The sequence below is a fragment of the Ursus americanus genome, chromosome 8 (assembly GCF_024610735.1).
Source record: "Ursus americanus isolate L20-20 chromosome 8, mUrsAme1.1.p, whole genome shotgun sequence".
NCBI lineage: Eukaryota > Metazoa > Chordata > Mammalia > Carnivora > Ursidae > Ursus > Ursus americanus.
In genome coordinates, this window is record NC_142134.1 from 43,032,489 (window position 1) to 43,047,912 (window position 15,424).

General features: G+C 46.3%; 1 protein-coding gene across 5 annotated transcripts in view; it reads left to right on the forward strand.

The window, feature by feature from the left end:
- The window catches only part of LNX1 (ligand of numb-protein X 1), a 198,890-nt gene that overhangs the window by 77,237 nt on the left and 106,229 nt on the right, over positions 1-15,424 (forward strand). For 4 of the 5 annotated variants that reach the window (XM_045816007.2, XM_045816006.2, XM_087864134.1 and 1 more), the window contains one exon: positions 6,495-6,622. The gene's annotated coding sequence lies outside the window, so the exon portion shown is untranslated. Of the gene's footprint in view, positions 1-4,581; positions 4,686-6,494; positions 6,623-15,424 lie in introns of all 5 variants that reach the window. The other variant, XM_087864135.1, reaches the window with a different exon arrangement.

A 15,424-nucleotide genomic window follows, 5' to 3' on the forward strand; every position in this document is an offset into this window, starting at 1 on the left:
ATCACCTCTCAGAGACTTAGTTTCTTCATCTGTTAAGTAGAGTTAGTTCCTGAGATTTCTGCCAGGATCCTGTAAGAGAACACAGATAAAGTGCATACTGTCAGTCAATGCACAGTAAGTGTTGGGGGGGGGGGCATCACATGGTAAGAGCCTGGAAGTGAGAGACGCTGATTGCTATGAGAACCAGAGGCAGTCAGGTATTTGAGTATCTAAGGAGAACCATGGTAAACAGTGCCTCTTTCCCATCTGGGTTTGGGATAATTTGAGAAAAATTCAAAAGAATAATTATGGAGTCAAAGATACCAGCTTTTAAATGGTAATGGCTAATGTGGAGACCAACAGCTGGAACAAGGGAAAACAGAGCTTGAAGACCCTGGGACAGGGCAGACTTGGGTGTTGCAGTTTCTTAGACAGAAATCTGCCCAGAAAAGACTCAGAGCAAGGGAAAGTCTGGCTCACTCCCAAGACAGGAAAGGGGTGAGAAAGCTGAGCTTACCTGGTTGTTCTTTCCCACTTTCCAGTCAGGACTCCCAGAGGTGGAGTGAGTAAAGTATAGAGCTGGTCAGGGCTTGCTTTGGAAACTACTTTCCTGTGGAAATGGGGGTGTGAGGCAGTGCTCCTCTTTGACACAGGGACTCGGGGAACCCCAGGTCTGGAAGGTGGACGGTGTTCTATGGATGGGAAAGATAAGATGTTGATGAGTTTTGATAGGCAGACAGGGGCTAGATCATGAACAGCCTGAGGGCCAGGCAAGGAGAATGAACTGAAGGTGGGGTCACCACCGAGAGGGAAGGAAGAGACACCAACCAGGAGTGCCAAGGAGAGTGACGAGTACAGCAGGCACTGTAGGACATCCCTAAATAGTGGCACCAGGCTTCAGGCTTATGGGAAGAGAGAAGGCTAGCACCACAGTCCCAGCAGGTCACTAGGCAGTCGAAGATGCTGGCAAGGAAGTGGAATCGGGGCCAGGTAAGCTGGAAGTGAAAACAGTATGGGTCAGGTATTCTGGGGCAGCCTCCAGGCCCCAAGGACCACAGTCAATGCAGAGAAGAAGGCAAAGTTTGAGGAAGGCAGTGAAAAACCAGAATGGTTGAGAACACAGCAGAGAATGGCTTCCTCGGATATTTTTGCAATGGAAGATTTGGAGGTGATAAGAAGATCCAAGGCATGACCCTCAGACCCGGCAACTTAGGGGGGCCTGGGTGGCTCAGATGGTTAAGTGTCTGCCTTCAGCTCAGGTCATGATATCCAGGGCCTGGGATGGAGCCCCATGTTGGGTTCCCGGCTCAACGGTTCCAAGCTCAGTGGGGAGTCAGCTTCTGCCTCTCCCCCTGCTCATGCTCGCTCTCTCTCTCTCTCTCTCTCTCTGTCTCAAATGAATAAACAAAATCTTAAAAAAAGAAAAAGAACCAGCAGCTTAAGAGGAGCAGAGGTAAATATGCTCTTAGTTGAGGAGGTCGAGGATGCTGGAGGGGTCATCTACAAGGACGTGGAAGCCCTTAGCATGAGGCCAAAGTTAACAAGGAAAAGAGATATTTTATATCTTTGGTGTATGGCATCGGGTCAATCGTTATAGCTGCATAAGAAGGAACCAATAAAGAAACAAAGACATGACAACCTCCAAAATAGTGACAACTGTCCCCAAAACATGTATTAACCCACCTGGTTTATGCAGGAGTGGAGTCATGTGAACATAAAGATATTTACATTTGTGGAATACCTGCCTTGTGATAATTACAGAGACCGCAGCAGTGAGCCCTTCTGTGTGTGCACAAAAGCAGAGTGTGCCGGCCACAAGTATGTGCCAGGTTCACAAAACAGGTGCCAAGTCCAATAACTGAGGTACTCCCTCTCCCCCAAAGAGCGCACAAAGGAGAGAAGTGTCTGCTCCTAGAAGCTCGTCTGCACACCAGGCAATACACAGGCCATGAGTTTCTTGAGAGAACCAGAATCTCCTCCCCATACACAGAGCCAGACGGCATCTATCACAGCAGCTGAGAGTTGTGATTATTACTATTATTTTCCATAATTGCCCTTGTGCGATCTGCTTATTTGCATCATGCTAAGCACTTGTCATTAACCAATGAAAGATTTGGGGCTAAGCTAGTTTAAAAAGAAAACTGAGGCCAAGATGATGGAATGTATACAGCAATTCTATCTCATAATGCTGAGTACTTTCAGCCAAAGTGGCTTTGTCTCGAGATGTGTTTATTAAAATCATGTGGACTATGTTTTGTTGTGGCATTTAGTCATCTGAGACAACTCTACAAATATGCCATAAAAAAAAAAGGAAGCAAACAGGGGCAAAGTAATTCTGACAAATCACGAGGCACGGTCTTAGCAATAGGTTCATTGCCAGGAGGAATCCTTGAGAACGCCAACGTTCATTGTGTCGATCTAGAAGGAAAGAGCTTTGAAAACAGATCTCCTTTCCCCCTTTAGATTTCCCTGTCAAGATACATAAAAGAATTCAAACTAATCAAAAAGCCCAAGTGAGCCGGCTGGTTAACGAGGACAGGCCCAACCTTGAGCTCAGAGAGATTTCTAATGCGTTCCACCTGTCCCTCCAGACGACCATGCTTACGGGATACACCGACTGCGAAGGAGGCGTGCCTCTAAAGAGAGCGATGATCGGAAGGTAGCCGAAATGGCATCTCCTGGAAATTCAGCTCCACGCTGAAAACATGGTCACTCTGTTTTTTCTAGAGAAGTGTACTTCTGATCCCCTTTATCTGTTTCACCTCCTTCACCCCCGACACACACACACCTCCCCTCTGGCAACCTCCAGTCTGTGTGCTGTATATAAGAGTCTATTTTTCGGTTGGTCTCTTAAAACACTGTCGCTCTTAATAAATTACTCTGTGCTCAAGATGCTGAATTTCCTTCTTCCTGTTTTTTTTCCCACAATTAAAAAAGCTGTGTATCCATCATGAGAGTAGTAGCCAGCGGCACCGTGAAGACGTAAGACAGTCAGCCCTTGAGAGTCTTCATGATCTGATCCCACCTTACCCGTCTAAACGTAGCATGCTGTGGATCCCCTTCCTGGGCCTCCCCCTGCCCCCCACCACCCCTTCCTCCCCAACACACACAGGCTGTGATCATCCCTGCCTCCATCTACACTGCCACCCCGTCTGGAACCATGTGCCCTTCCCACCATCTCGCCAACCCATCAAGGTCCCATACATGCTCCATGAAGTCTTCCCCAACCTGTCAACACCACTCTTTTCCTTTCCTGATTATCCCTCCATCTTCTGTGAAACGAGGCATAGAAACTACACTGTCTTTGGACTTCCATCTTGAAGATTCTGAGGTTACCTCTCAGCTAAAGGGCGCCATGGCCCTTCAGCAAGGACTAGTGCCTCCCCTGTCTGGTGTGGGGGGAAAGAATGGAACGGTGTGTATTTAGTATTTGCCAACCCAGTCTCAACTGTCCATCATGGCCGTGGTTTGTACTGGAACTCAATTTTACATTGTCTCATATTATCCAATTGTAGGGAGTTCCGTGTTCTTATGGCTGTCCTAATAGAGGTTCAGATTTTGAAGGGATAGACTGTTGAAGTTACAGAGAGAAATAACCATAAAAGATGTCATTGAGACTTACAACTGATCATTCTAAAGGGGCCCCTCAAGTTGATCTTCCATTCCTGGGGTTGGTTTGACGGGATTCCAAAAGATGATTTTAAGTGATGTATTCAGGGTGTGTTTTCTCATAACTGTATGTATAAATATATGCATCTGTGCATATGTTCTATACATATATAGTCTATGTATAAACCAGATTAACAATTCATTTGCAACTGAAGACACTCCTTCCCAGAAACTTACACCCCGCAGGGCTACTTCCACAAGATACTTCCTTCCTAATAGAGGATGGGTAAGAAGTTTCATTAGTGTCCCAGAAGTTGCCTGGGGAGCATGAGATCAGAAACCCTCCTCCCCTTCTTTCCACTGGTTAAAACTACTCTGGGCCTGCTGCTTGCTGGCTGGGCTGCCCTTAAGTAAATTCTCAGCCTCCCTATGCCCTAGTTTTCTCACTTTAAGTGCAAATGGTACCTAGTGTTTAGGGCTGTTGTACACGGTACTTGGAGCCACCACCAAGCACTTATTCAATGTCAGCCTTTGTGTTTATTACTTTTATCTTTTCACCAATACTTGAGAAATATCACTTCCTTAATAATGCAACAGCCTAATGGGGCAGAAGCCCGTACTGATCTTTGTTAACCTTTAGAGATTGTTCTAAATCTAGGAGTGCCAGGATGTGTCTCACGTAGGATGGCTGACTGTGTGAACTACATCTACTGTTGTTCTCTTTCTCTTCATTTATACAACCACACCAGGGAGTGAATTCCACTCCTGCTTCAACTCTTGTTCTTAATTTTTTATTCATCAGGCCATATATGCAGAAGGCCGAGTGTCTGTGAATACACCAAGTGAAGCCCCATGGCCTGGAGGCCTTTGGATAAAGCTTATGCACTGTCACTTCCTACCAATTCTTAAACCCACCTCACAGCTCCCCCACCAAAAAACCAACCGACCAACCAACCAACCAACCAAAATCTGTCTGTGATTCCACCCTCCCAGGACAGACTTGGAGGCCCTAGAAAAAGATGAGGCATGACTGACACATACAGAAGGCAGGTGGCCTCAAGACGGATGGAGGCTCGGCCTTCTAGATGATTCAGCAGGTTGGTTGCTTGCCCTGCCCTTCTCAGGGCCCAGGGGACACCCTGTCCAAATGAAGGAGAAGCCTTTGCTTTGCTGATGTTTCTCAGTTGAGTATAAGCTGGGGACTAGTCCTTTTGCTGAATGACCCGCATGGAAAAGGGTTTGCCTCTTCTGTTGCTAATACTAAAGGAGACGCCAGCCAACCTTAGTTTCTATTGCATGAAAACGTGAATGGGGATTTTTTTTTTAAAGCTTTTCATTCTCTTCAAAGTACACCCAGATCCCAGGTGGGGAAGGTGGTATAGAGCCGTCTGAGACGGCTGGGGGAAAGGAGCCAGCCCTCCTCCTAGTGAGGTGTCCAGAGCGGGCCCTGCACCCCATGCCCTTGACTACAATTTCTCCTCCTTCCCTCCCCGGCCGTTTTAGAAGGTATAGGATGACTGGCTGCGCCCAAAGGTGAGGCCAAGAGAACAGAATCAAGACTTCCTTCCTTCCCTCTTCTCCCCCTCCCCCTCTCATTGAGTCCCCTCCCTCCACCCCTCCCCCAACCAAGACGCCAACCTACCTACCCACGCACCGACCAAAACCCGCTAAAGCAGTACAAAGTTAGAACGCGTGGAACAAAAGGGTTTCCTGGATCAGAAGAGGGACACAGAATAGCGGGGCGGCGGGTATAGGAATATCCACATTTTTTTTTCTTCAAGGGAAAAAAAATGTGTCTCTGGGCAAGCAGGCCATCTCCTGGGAGGAAGAACCCACAATTTCCCCAGGTAGCACATTCCAGAGAATGAATGAATGGTCGGGAGATGCTGGACGGGGACCACAGAAATACACAGCTTTTAAATACAATGAAGGGAGTTGTTTACAATCCTCTGGAAGATGCCAAAGGGTTTAAGAGTCAGTCATAATAGCTCCCAGCTGCTGAACTCTGGCGTTACCGACTTTTCCTGCGGGAAGAGCTGAAGCAGCGCCGTGACTTGTCCAGGGTCACACACCACGCTTGGGACAGAAATAATTCTGACTCCTTCTTCCTGGCTGTAACTCAGCAGACAAAGCCACCTTATTACTGTACGATCATTCAAATCTGAATCATTTAAATTGCTCCTAATTGCAGGCTTAGAGGGAACTGTCAGCGCCATGTGACTAACTGCCCCGCAAGCCGTGGAAGGAACAGCCGGAGTTTTACAAACTCCTCAATATGGAATTAAAACGCTGTCCTCCCACCCGGTTGGGGGGGGTGTAGGGAAAAAGTATGTGAAAACTCGACTTTGAAACTGCCAACCAGTATCCTGCTTAGATTTTTAAAAAATTAATAAATTTGAAACATCACCTCCAATTTTTAATATCGGAACAGAGAAGCACTTGGCATTCAAAGGGATGCCATTCAGAGCGGCATTTGAGGGGAACTCTCCAATATTTTCCAAGCAGTCGATAGATCTTCACACTCCTTTTTTCTTACGCCCCCCAAACACTGTCTCCGTGTTTAAATTTCCTTTTTAACTCTTTTATAGGCAGCTATTTGGGAAGGGGTGGGAGGAGGGGGCCGCCAAAGCCACCCGGCTTGTAGGTTCAGATCTGTCCACGGGGCTGGACACGTGCTGTGCTCAGGAAAGAAAGTAAATTCCAACGGGCAAATTGCTCTAACTGATTCATTTGTCCGCACAGAGACGCCACCTACCTGCTCGCAGGTATTCAGGTAAATGACAGGTGGGCGGGACCTATACTGACTCTTTCAATAGCTAAGGTCCCAGAAATGTTTTATCTATGAGGCTCCTGTGATGTCACACGTTTCCTGCTCTCGACCAACCAATGCCCTCCTCCTTCCTTAGGCACCTGTGCACCAAGGTCGAGCCTGGTCACTGCTCCAGCAGCCCCAGGAGCCGCTGGATTCACCCACAAGGCATGGGAACTTTGGGGCTGCGGCTGCCTTGAGAGACCCGGACACACACTGGAAAAGGTGAGTTGAAACCCTCCATTTTTCTCTTTTGGCATGTAGACCCCTGGCCTCTAAGGGACCTGAATGAGGAATTTGAATGAGAAAATAAAAACTGAATGGCTTAGCCCGGGTGTTTTTCCCATAGGAAGAAGCCCTTTTGAGAGGGAAGAGCAGAGAGATGCCTTTGACATTTGGTTGCACAGGAAAATTCTCCCAGGCCAGATATTTAATCCTTTTTGTTTCTCTTAATCATTAAGCCAGCCTCTGCTTGTCTGGGAAGTTGATCTGATTTTTTTTTTTTTAACCCTGGAGTGGAGTGCAGGGGAGACTTTTTTGAAACTGAAAGGTTCAGACCTGTTCAGCCCGTTTAATGGGGGTTGGGAGGCCAGCGCCGAATGAATTCAGAGTTGCCTTATTTTCGCCTCATTTGCCTTATTTGGCCTTACTTCTCTGCGTTTGTCTCATCAGAGCCCATTTCCATCTGAATCTGTGAGATGACCTTGCATTTTTCCCCCCAGAAGTCTGGTTCTCAGACGGGTAACTTCTGCTGCCCTCCTCGGAAGCCTTGCTCTCATTTTCTTCTCTCCTTCTTCCCTGAAAAAGTCTACTGTTTTCTTTGTTCTTTGTTGACACTCTTAAAAACCACTTTGCAGTTCGGATTAGAACTGTTTACATCCAGACCTGGACCGGCTGCCTGCTGACCTTTGGTTAAAGTAAAGATTATTTCCTCCGTGCTTCACAAGAATGAATGTAACTTTGGGTCTGACTTTTTTTTCCCAATTCTTCCACTTTTTTTTTTTCTCTTTTAATAGCAAATATACTGAAGAGATTGTTCTGCCAGGACCTGACTTTTTTTTTTTTTGGAAGTAATTTTACCTCTAGGATCCATTTGTGTTTTCTTAATCCTGATCCCCCAGCCTGTACTACTTCTGTTCTTGACAGCCCAAGAGCCATACTCTACAGCCAGCATGGTCGTTAGGGAAAAGAAAATAAACCCAGTCCCCTGCTGGGATGAGCTGGAAACCGTGGAGGGAGAAATGAACCAGCCAGGGGACATTTCAATCCGGATTCCCTCATCAGTTACTTTTCTGAGATGGCAGTTCGCAAACATCTTTGCAAAGGAATAGCCTGTTAGGAGTTACACTCGCATTCATCCACCCGGAAATTCAAGGTGCATGTCAATGAGGAAAAATTGAAACAAGCTGAGAAAAGTTTTGTCTCAGACCGGTGCTTCTCACCACTGGGAATCTGCCCTGGCCATGTTGCCAATTTCTCTCTCCCTCCTTGGAGGCTTGTAGTGTTCTCTCCCTGACCTTTGTCTGTTCTTTTCCCCCGAGTGGTGTGTTTGGATGGTGGCTATGAAGCTGTCCTTTACTAGTTTTCTCACTCGATTCAGAGCTTTGTCAGCAGAAGAAAGAAAAAGATCTCTTTGATCCTGAATCTTTCTGGAGAGAAATGTGTCTTTAAAGTCACAAACCTCTCCACAAGAAGCATTCCCTCTGGATTACCACGGTCTGTTAGCTCTTTGCACAGTAGCGAAGCTAGGATCAAATGTATCATTTCATCACTGTATGTCAGGGTCCCTTGTTACTAAAGGAACAAAGCCGTGGATGCTGTGCCCCCAGATAGAAGAAAGGAAAGAAATTACAGAGACTGGAACCCAGAGTCAGGTTCCGTGGAATGTATTTGGTCTCTTGGATAATTTACACCCAAGTCTTGTCCAAAGGGCTGAAAGACCCACAGTGGTTCCCTGCCTGTAGTAACTTCACCTCTTGGTTCAAGCGGCAATAAATATGGCCTGGTTGGAAAACATACAACGTCTTCCATTTACATTCATGAGCAAGTTACTCAACCTCTCAGACCTTCAGTGTCTTCATCAGTGAAACAGGAGACAGTCCCTATGATACAGAGTGATCATGAGAGGTAAACGAGGTAGCATGTTGAGAGCATCAGGCGGCCAGTGTCTGGGGCTACATGGGCGCCAAAGAAAGGCGCCGTCGTTCTTGAAGGAGTTTTCCTGCGTGCTTGGCAGAGATGGTCTGACCCTACCGAGATAAAAGATCTTCTGTGGTTGTCATCATTAGGAACCCTGATAGTCCTTGTGATGGTTATTAATTGTACATAAGTAACTCCAACGTGAACAGTTTAGAGAACGAAAACAGGCAGGAGGCAGGAGAATGCTTAAACTATGTCACACAAGCCAGGCAGATTGGTCTCTGCCAGGTCCCAGACCTGCGTAGGAGCTGCTGGCCGCTGCTCTTTGTCCTGCCGTTCCTGCTGCGAAGCCCTCAGGCCACAGCAGACCCTCCGAATGTGGTCCTCTGCAGGCCTGTGGGGGAAATGTCCCGTTGTCCTTTGCCGTAATTTGACTTGGCAGGCGGCCCTTTCTGCTTTCAACTGCGGACGGGGTGCTTGGTTTCCTCCAATCTTGAAGATAAACACCCTTGGCCTCAGCCTGGTGAGCTGCCACGCCAAGTCACCAGGACGAGGAGGAGGCTGGGAGCCCGCACTGCACTAGGGAAGGGGGCCTGTGGCTTCCTTAGAGACGGTTGCCTCACTCATGGACTGTCCCGCGCCGTTGGATGACCTTGAGTCATTGCGTAAGAGCAGAAGTGTTCCCAGGCTCCTCTAAGTCTCACCCTACCCGGAAAAGCTAAGGGAAGTTTTCATCATTCACGAGCAGATTGAGGACAGGGGTTCGTAACCTCGACCCTACTACTGCGTGCTTAGGGGGTCCTGGGGAAGAACCTCAGCCTCCCTGCCCATCAGTTTCCTTATTTATTTACTTTTTCCCAAAAGAGGGATGCTACAGCAGTGTGCACACCCAGCCTGGTCCTCTAGCAGAAGCTAGGTGGGCTGCAGACCGAGGGGAGTAAGTCGGACTGCCTGCAGGGGAGCGGACGATGCCTCACTGGGAAATACTGGTCTTACTGAGTTCGCAGTGGAATAGTGCTAGTGCTTTAGACTAGCGGTTTGGCCTCTGCCATCAGATTGCCTGGGTTCAAAAGCCAGCGCTCCCTTATGCTAGCAGCGTGACCTGTAGAGGCGATTGAACCCCGCTTTGCCTCAGCTGTAAAATAGGCTTATTATGAGGAGGAAATGAGTGAAATGTCTAAAGTGCTTAGAATATGACCGGGTACAATGCGAGCTCTTGCTAGTAGTATTTTTTTGAAGGAGGGTAGAATCAGACAGATCTGGGGTCGAGACCCGGTTCCGCCATGTAATTGACATAAGTCTCTTAGTGCCTCTTTGTCTCACTTGGCGTCATCTGCAACGTGGACGACTTCCCAAACCCGTGCCGTTCTGAGGAATCACTGGAATGGTTTCATGGAAGGTGCCTGGTATACGATAGAGCAGGTGTTCAATAAGGGTGACCCTTGTTAGACTAGTACAGGCACAGCTCTTGTTACGTGCGGGCATACTTGGCCTAATGGCATTTTGCAGACACTGCATTTTTTACAAACCGAAGAGTGTGGCGAGCCTGCCTCCAGCACGTCTGTCAATCAATGCCATTTACCCCACAGCATTTGTTCCTTCATGTCACCGTGTCACATTTTGGCAATCCTCACAGTATTTCAAACTTTTCATTACTCTTGTATGTGTTACGGTGATCTGTGCTCAGTGATGATGACTCACCGGAAGCTCAGAGGATGGTTAGCATTTTTTAGCAATAGGGGATTTTTAAATTAGGCACGTACCTCACTTGCTTAGACATGATGCTATGGCACACTTAATAGACTGCGGGAGTGTGTAGACTTTGTTTTTTTTTTTTTTTTTTTTTTTTTAGATTTTATTTATTTATTTGACAGAGAGAGAGACAGCCAGCGAGAGAGGGAACACAAGCAGGGGGAGTGGGAGAGGAAGAAGCAGGCTCCCAGCGGAGGAGCCTGATGCGGGGCTGGATCCCAGAACGCCGGGATCACGCCCTGAGCCGAAGGCAGACGCTTAACGACTGCGCCCCCAGGCGCCCCCAGTAGCGTGTAAACTTTTATACACACCGGGGAACCAAAACAGTCACCTGACTCACTTGATTATCATAGCCGCTTTCTTGCGATACCCGCTTTATTGGGGTGGTCTGGAACTGACCCCAAACTGTCTCCGAGGTGAACCTGTAGCAGAAACAATTATTCTATCGGTTACCGTTCGACTTCTCAGGTCATGCTACAGTTTGGACATAGTAATGATGGAAACAGTAGTCAGGGGAGGGCCAAAGACTCTTTGAGAAAAACAGATTTCCCGAAAGGCCCCCAAAGGTTTAGAAAGAAAACCTGTTAACAAGGATGATCTTGTTTATCTCAGAGCTCCAGGGTAGGGTGGCTGCCCGGCGAAAGGCCCGGGCTTCTGCAGACCTGTGGCAGGAGGATTCTATGATATAAATAAACAGTGGATCCTCCCAGAGCCACGATCCCCAGCCTCCTGGCTTCCAGTGTCTCCCTTTTGGAGTGGAAAAAATAGGGTCTGCTGCTGGGATTCTGAAGACTTGGAAGGCCGTTCTTGTAAGAGGCTGCCAAGAGAGGACATACGAGGGAGGCTCTGAAATGTGTCCTCCTCATCGCCTCAGTATTCATGGACCTCCTGGCGGTGACACATAACTATTCCTGATATTTATGTGCTGGCATCACGTAGACTCACTTTTATGTGGGCGGCACATTTATGGTCCTCTGACAGTGCCTCCAAACTATCAAGGGCTTTTCAAAACTATTTGGAAGGAAGACTACATCTCTCTTTCTGGGTTAATGGGATTTAGCCATCTGTGATCCCCAAAGAATAAGGGTTAACATGAAAACCAGACAAGTTGTTTAGTATAAAAACTGCACTTAGCTGAAATCAGAAACCAAGAATGTCAGTTGCCTCCTGTAAACCCCTAACACTCACCATTTCCTCTTATCTCATTTTGTTCTAAGTGGACAAAGACCCCACAGTGACCTATTGCTTCGTTACAGGGCAATGCCTCTCAGATCAATATAAGAAAGAGCTTTCTAAGAATGAGAGCTGTCCAAAAATCCAGTAGATTGCTTTTTGGGGTATTGACTTTCCTGTCACTGAAAGTGATTGGTTTTTGGTATATTTGGTATATTTATTTGGTCTATTTGTATGTGCCCGGTATGTACGGCTAAATGAATGAATGAATACCAATTTGTGTTTCTTTAGTGAACCATATTCATCTGTAAAAGGGAGCTTATATTGATCTCATAGCAGTATTATAATGACTAAATGAGAAAATACATGTAAAGTACCCAGCACAGTATCTTGCACCTAGTGAATTACTCATTAAATAGTAATAATTATTATGCTTTATTTTCTACTGTCTTCTGAAAAGGAGGAGGAAGAAGAGATTCCTGCTTCAGGTAGGGATGGTAGACAAGATGACCTCCAAATTTGAGATTTAGAGTTTTTAAGAGAATCTCTTCATTTCTATTCTTTTCATCCCTGCCCTTCTTCCTCTGCCTTTCTGCAAGAAGCTCTTCCCCTTCCTGTGGGAACCATGCTCTTTGATATGGTAGATTGACTAGTGAACTAGTGCTGCCGTGGCAGTAGGTTCCGGCCCAGTTCACCAGGGACGCTGTTGTTGTTGTTGTTTTACATCACTCATTTGTGCCTCGGAATGTGTGGATTTAAATTCCACCATTATTTTCCGGTGACTTATTTGCTTCTTACGTTTGATGCATTTGTCACAGGCACACGAAAGACTTCACCAACAGCAGAGTGGAAACTCTCCAAGAATTTTCTTTAATAGCCTCTTGGCACAGTGCATGGCAACAGCACATGCATGATGGTGAGGCGTAAATATGTCATTGCCACCTGGGAGATGATTTGCATAACTTGCCTATGACTGCTTCTGTCAGTCACGTGGCCGTCTTTGAAGAGAACGCTGCATGTTTACGTTCCTGCGCGCTCACATTAATACGTGAGTCACCTAGTGTTTTCAAACTCCTCACTCGGTAATCTGGTTAGATGTGTATTGTGTTCTCTACAACACACACACACTCAGCTGGTCTATCTGTAGTCTTTTGCCCCGGGGGGTCCCTAGCACACTTGGCTTACCAGTCGTCACCGAAAACATCTGTATTCTAACTTAATGGAATAAAAGAAAATCATTACATTTTTACACGAGGGCAGAACTGCCTCCTTAAGAACGGGGCGGTCTAAGTGGCTGCCATTCCCAACATAGTTTCCATATCCCATGTTGAGAGGTGCTGGTGTGGCTCACTGGGGATGTTTACCCCATTCCTGGGGGGATGCCCCTGAAAATACACAGCCCTCTGTGTTAGTTTCCCAAGACCGCTGTAACAAATCACCATAAACCGGGTGGCTTAAAACAACAAAATTATTCTCTCCCATTTCTGGAGGCCAGAAGTTTGAAATCAAGGTATTAGCAGGACCTCACTTCCTCAAAATGCTGCAGGAGAGAATCCTTCCTTGCCTCTTTCTGCTTCTGGTGCCTCTGAGGATTCCTAGGCCTGTGGCCACATCACTCCAACCTTGGCCTCTGTCTTCCTGTCACCTTCTCCTATGCGTGTGTGTTCTCTTCTTCTGTGTCTTATGAAGACACTTGTCATAGGATTTAAGGTAAATTAGATAATCCAGGATGACCTCATCTCAAGATCCTTAATTCATCTTCCAAGACCTTTTTTCTAATAAGGTCACATTCACAGGTTCTGGGGATTAGGACAGGGCAAGATATTTTAGGGGGCCAACATTCTGCCTGCTACACCCCTCCCCAGCTGACACTCATACATATAGGCTCCTCCCACTACTTATAGAGAGATTCCTTGTCCACGTGGAGGCTGGATATTGGTCAAAATTTGGGAAAGGGAGTTATAATCAGCAGCCTTCACCACTACCATCATGTATTTCTATGTTCAAGGCACAATAGTAAGTGTCTTATGATCTGAAAACCTGTTGAGTTTTTTCAGTCAGAGTTTTTCAGTTTTTGATGTATGTACAAAAGCAAGTCAGTAAAGGCCATCTTGCATTGCTTTTTTTTTTTTTTTTTTTTAAGATTTTATTCATTTATTTGACAGAGACAGCCAGCGAGAGAGGGAACACAAGCAGGGGGAGTGGGAGAGGAAGAAGCAGGCTCCTAGCGGAGGAGCCTGATGTGGGGCTCAATCCCAGAATGCCGGGATCACGCCCTGAGCCGAAGGCAGACGCTTAACGACTGCGCCACCCAGGCGCCCCCGTCTTGCATTGCTTTAAAAGACAAGTAGTATCTTGGTTAAGGAAGCAACCAATCCACTGAACCATCAAACCACAATTGGATAAGTGTCTACTTCTGGGTGCCATGTTTTCGAAGGGACCTTAACAAACTAGAGAACATCCTGGGTAGACCCTTTACTACCACCTCAGCTCCAAGGAAGACAACTGGAAGAACCAGAGACAAAAAGAAAAGACAAGAGAGAGACCACCAATTCTCTCTTTAATTTGGAGTGGGGGGATTGTCATGTTTTGAGGGAGCAAATGTGATCTCCGTCACACTGAAAGGTCAAAGTAACAAAAGGAAAGCATTCAGCTGTTGGAAAACTAACGAGCTCCCCATCATTGTAGGTGTTTCAAGCAGAAGCTGGTGGGCCATCCTGTAGGGCTGTTGTGAAGAGAATCCCTGCATTTGGGGAGAACCTAAGATTCTTACCCAACTCAAAATCCTGTGATTTCTTAATAAATCATTTTAGAATCTCAAATACAAGTCATCATGTGACCACACTAGTATGCATATTTCTCTTCCTTGACTGGGGGATTTGCTCAGGGTCTTTCCCTACCTTAATTTCTTCCCACTTGTCCAAATACCATTAATCTTTGATGATCTGCTCTGAGGCCCAACTATTCCATGAGCTTTCCTGACCATTCTGGGTTACCTCTTTTCCTCCAAATCTTGTCCCTGGCTCTGGCTCCTATTTGGGGGAATGGGGATTGGTGGGTCATATTCCTTGCCATACTTATCGTGTATTTTTTTTTGTAGCGCTTTAACATTTTTTTCCTATATGTAAGCTCCATTGTTTGAATTAGACTTAAGCTCACTGAAGATAAAATTGAATTCCCTATGGGAGCTCCCACAGATTTTAAGACAAATGCCAGATTTGACATAGGTGATCAATGAACATATATAGAATTAAAACAGCAGAAACAATGTTGAGAACTCAAATTTCTTCTTTCACCTTGTCTTTCCCTCTATAGAATTTGGTTATCTGTTTAAAAAAAAAAGCATTTCCTCATTCTGTTTCTCAGCCTTGGGTGGAAGAATGTCAGCCTGCTTTTCCATGCTTCTTCTCTGACATTAGCGCTTCCCAAGATCCTATGGCTAGTATGTGCGTGAACAGAGCCCTTGGTCAACGCAAAATACTCTGTCTTCATATTGTTGTTGGCAGGGGGTCAGCTCCATTCCACCATGTTGGTAGACCAGGAGATGGAAAGACATTTTTTTTTCTGGGACAGAGGTCTTACAAGCAAACCCAAGTAGGAAAGGGGTGCCATGATACGCAGGCGAAAGGCAGTAAATCTTCAGTCAAGAGAGGCAAAGCTCCTCCCCAGGCAGCTTGTGAAAGATCTTCCGTGGGCTACTAAAACTTGTATCTGATCTGCTCGCCACTTGGGACTCTTTTCACTTAAGCACTTCCCTTGTTCTTCCCACTTTCTGTCTGTGTTCTCGGTTGTTGACTCCAGACATTGTCTCCTTTTGGTTAAATTCACCATTAATTTCCTGAAGGTATTGTGACCTCTCTAAAGACCATTTAGATATATTTTTTTCTGTCCCTTCTAGTGTTGGCAACACTATGCAGGCTAGTGTCATTCACAGATGCAATGAGTGAATTGCTTGCTCCCTCT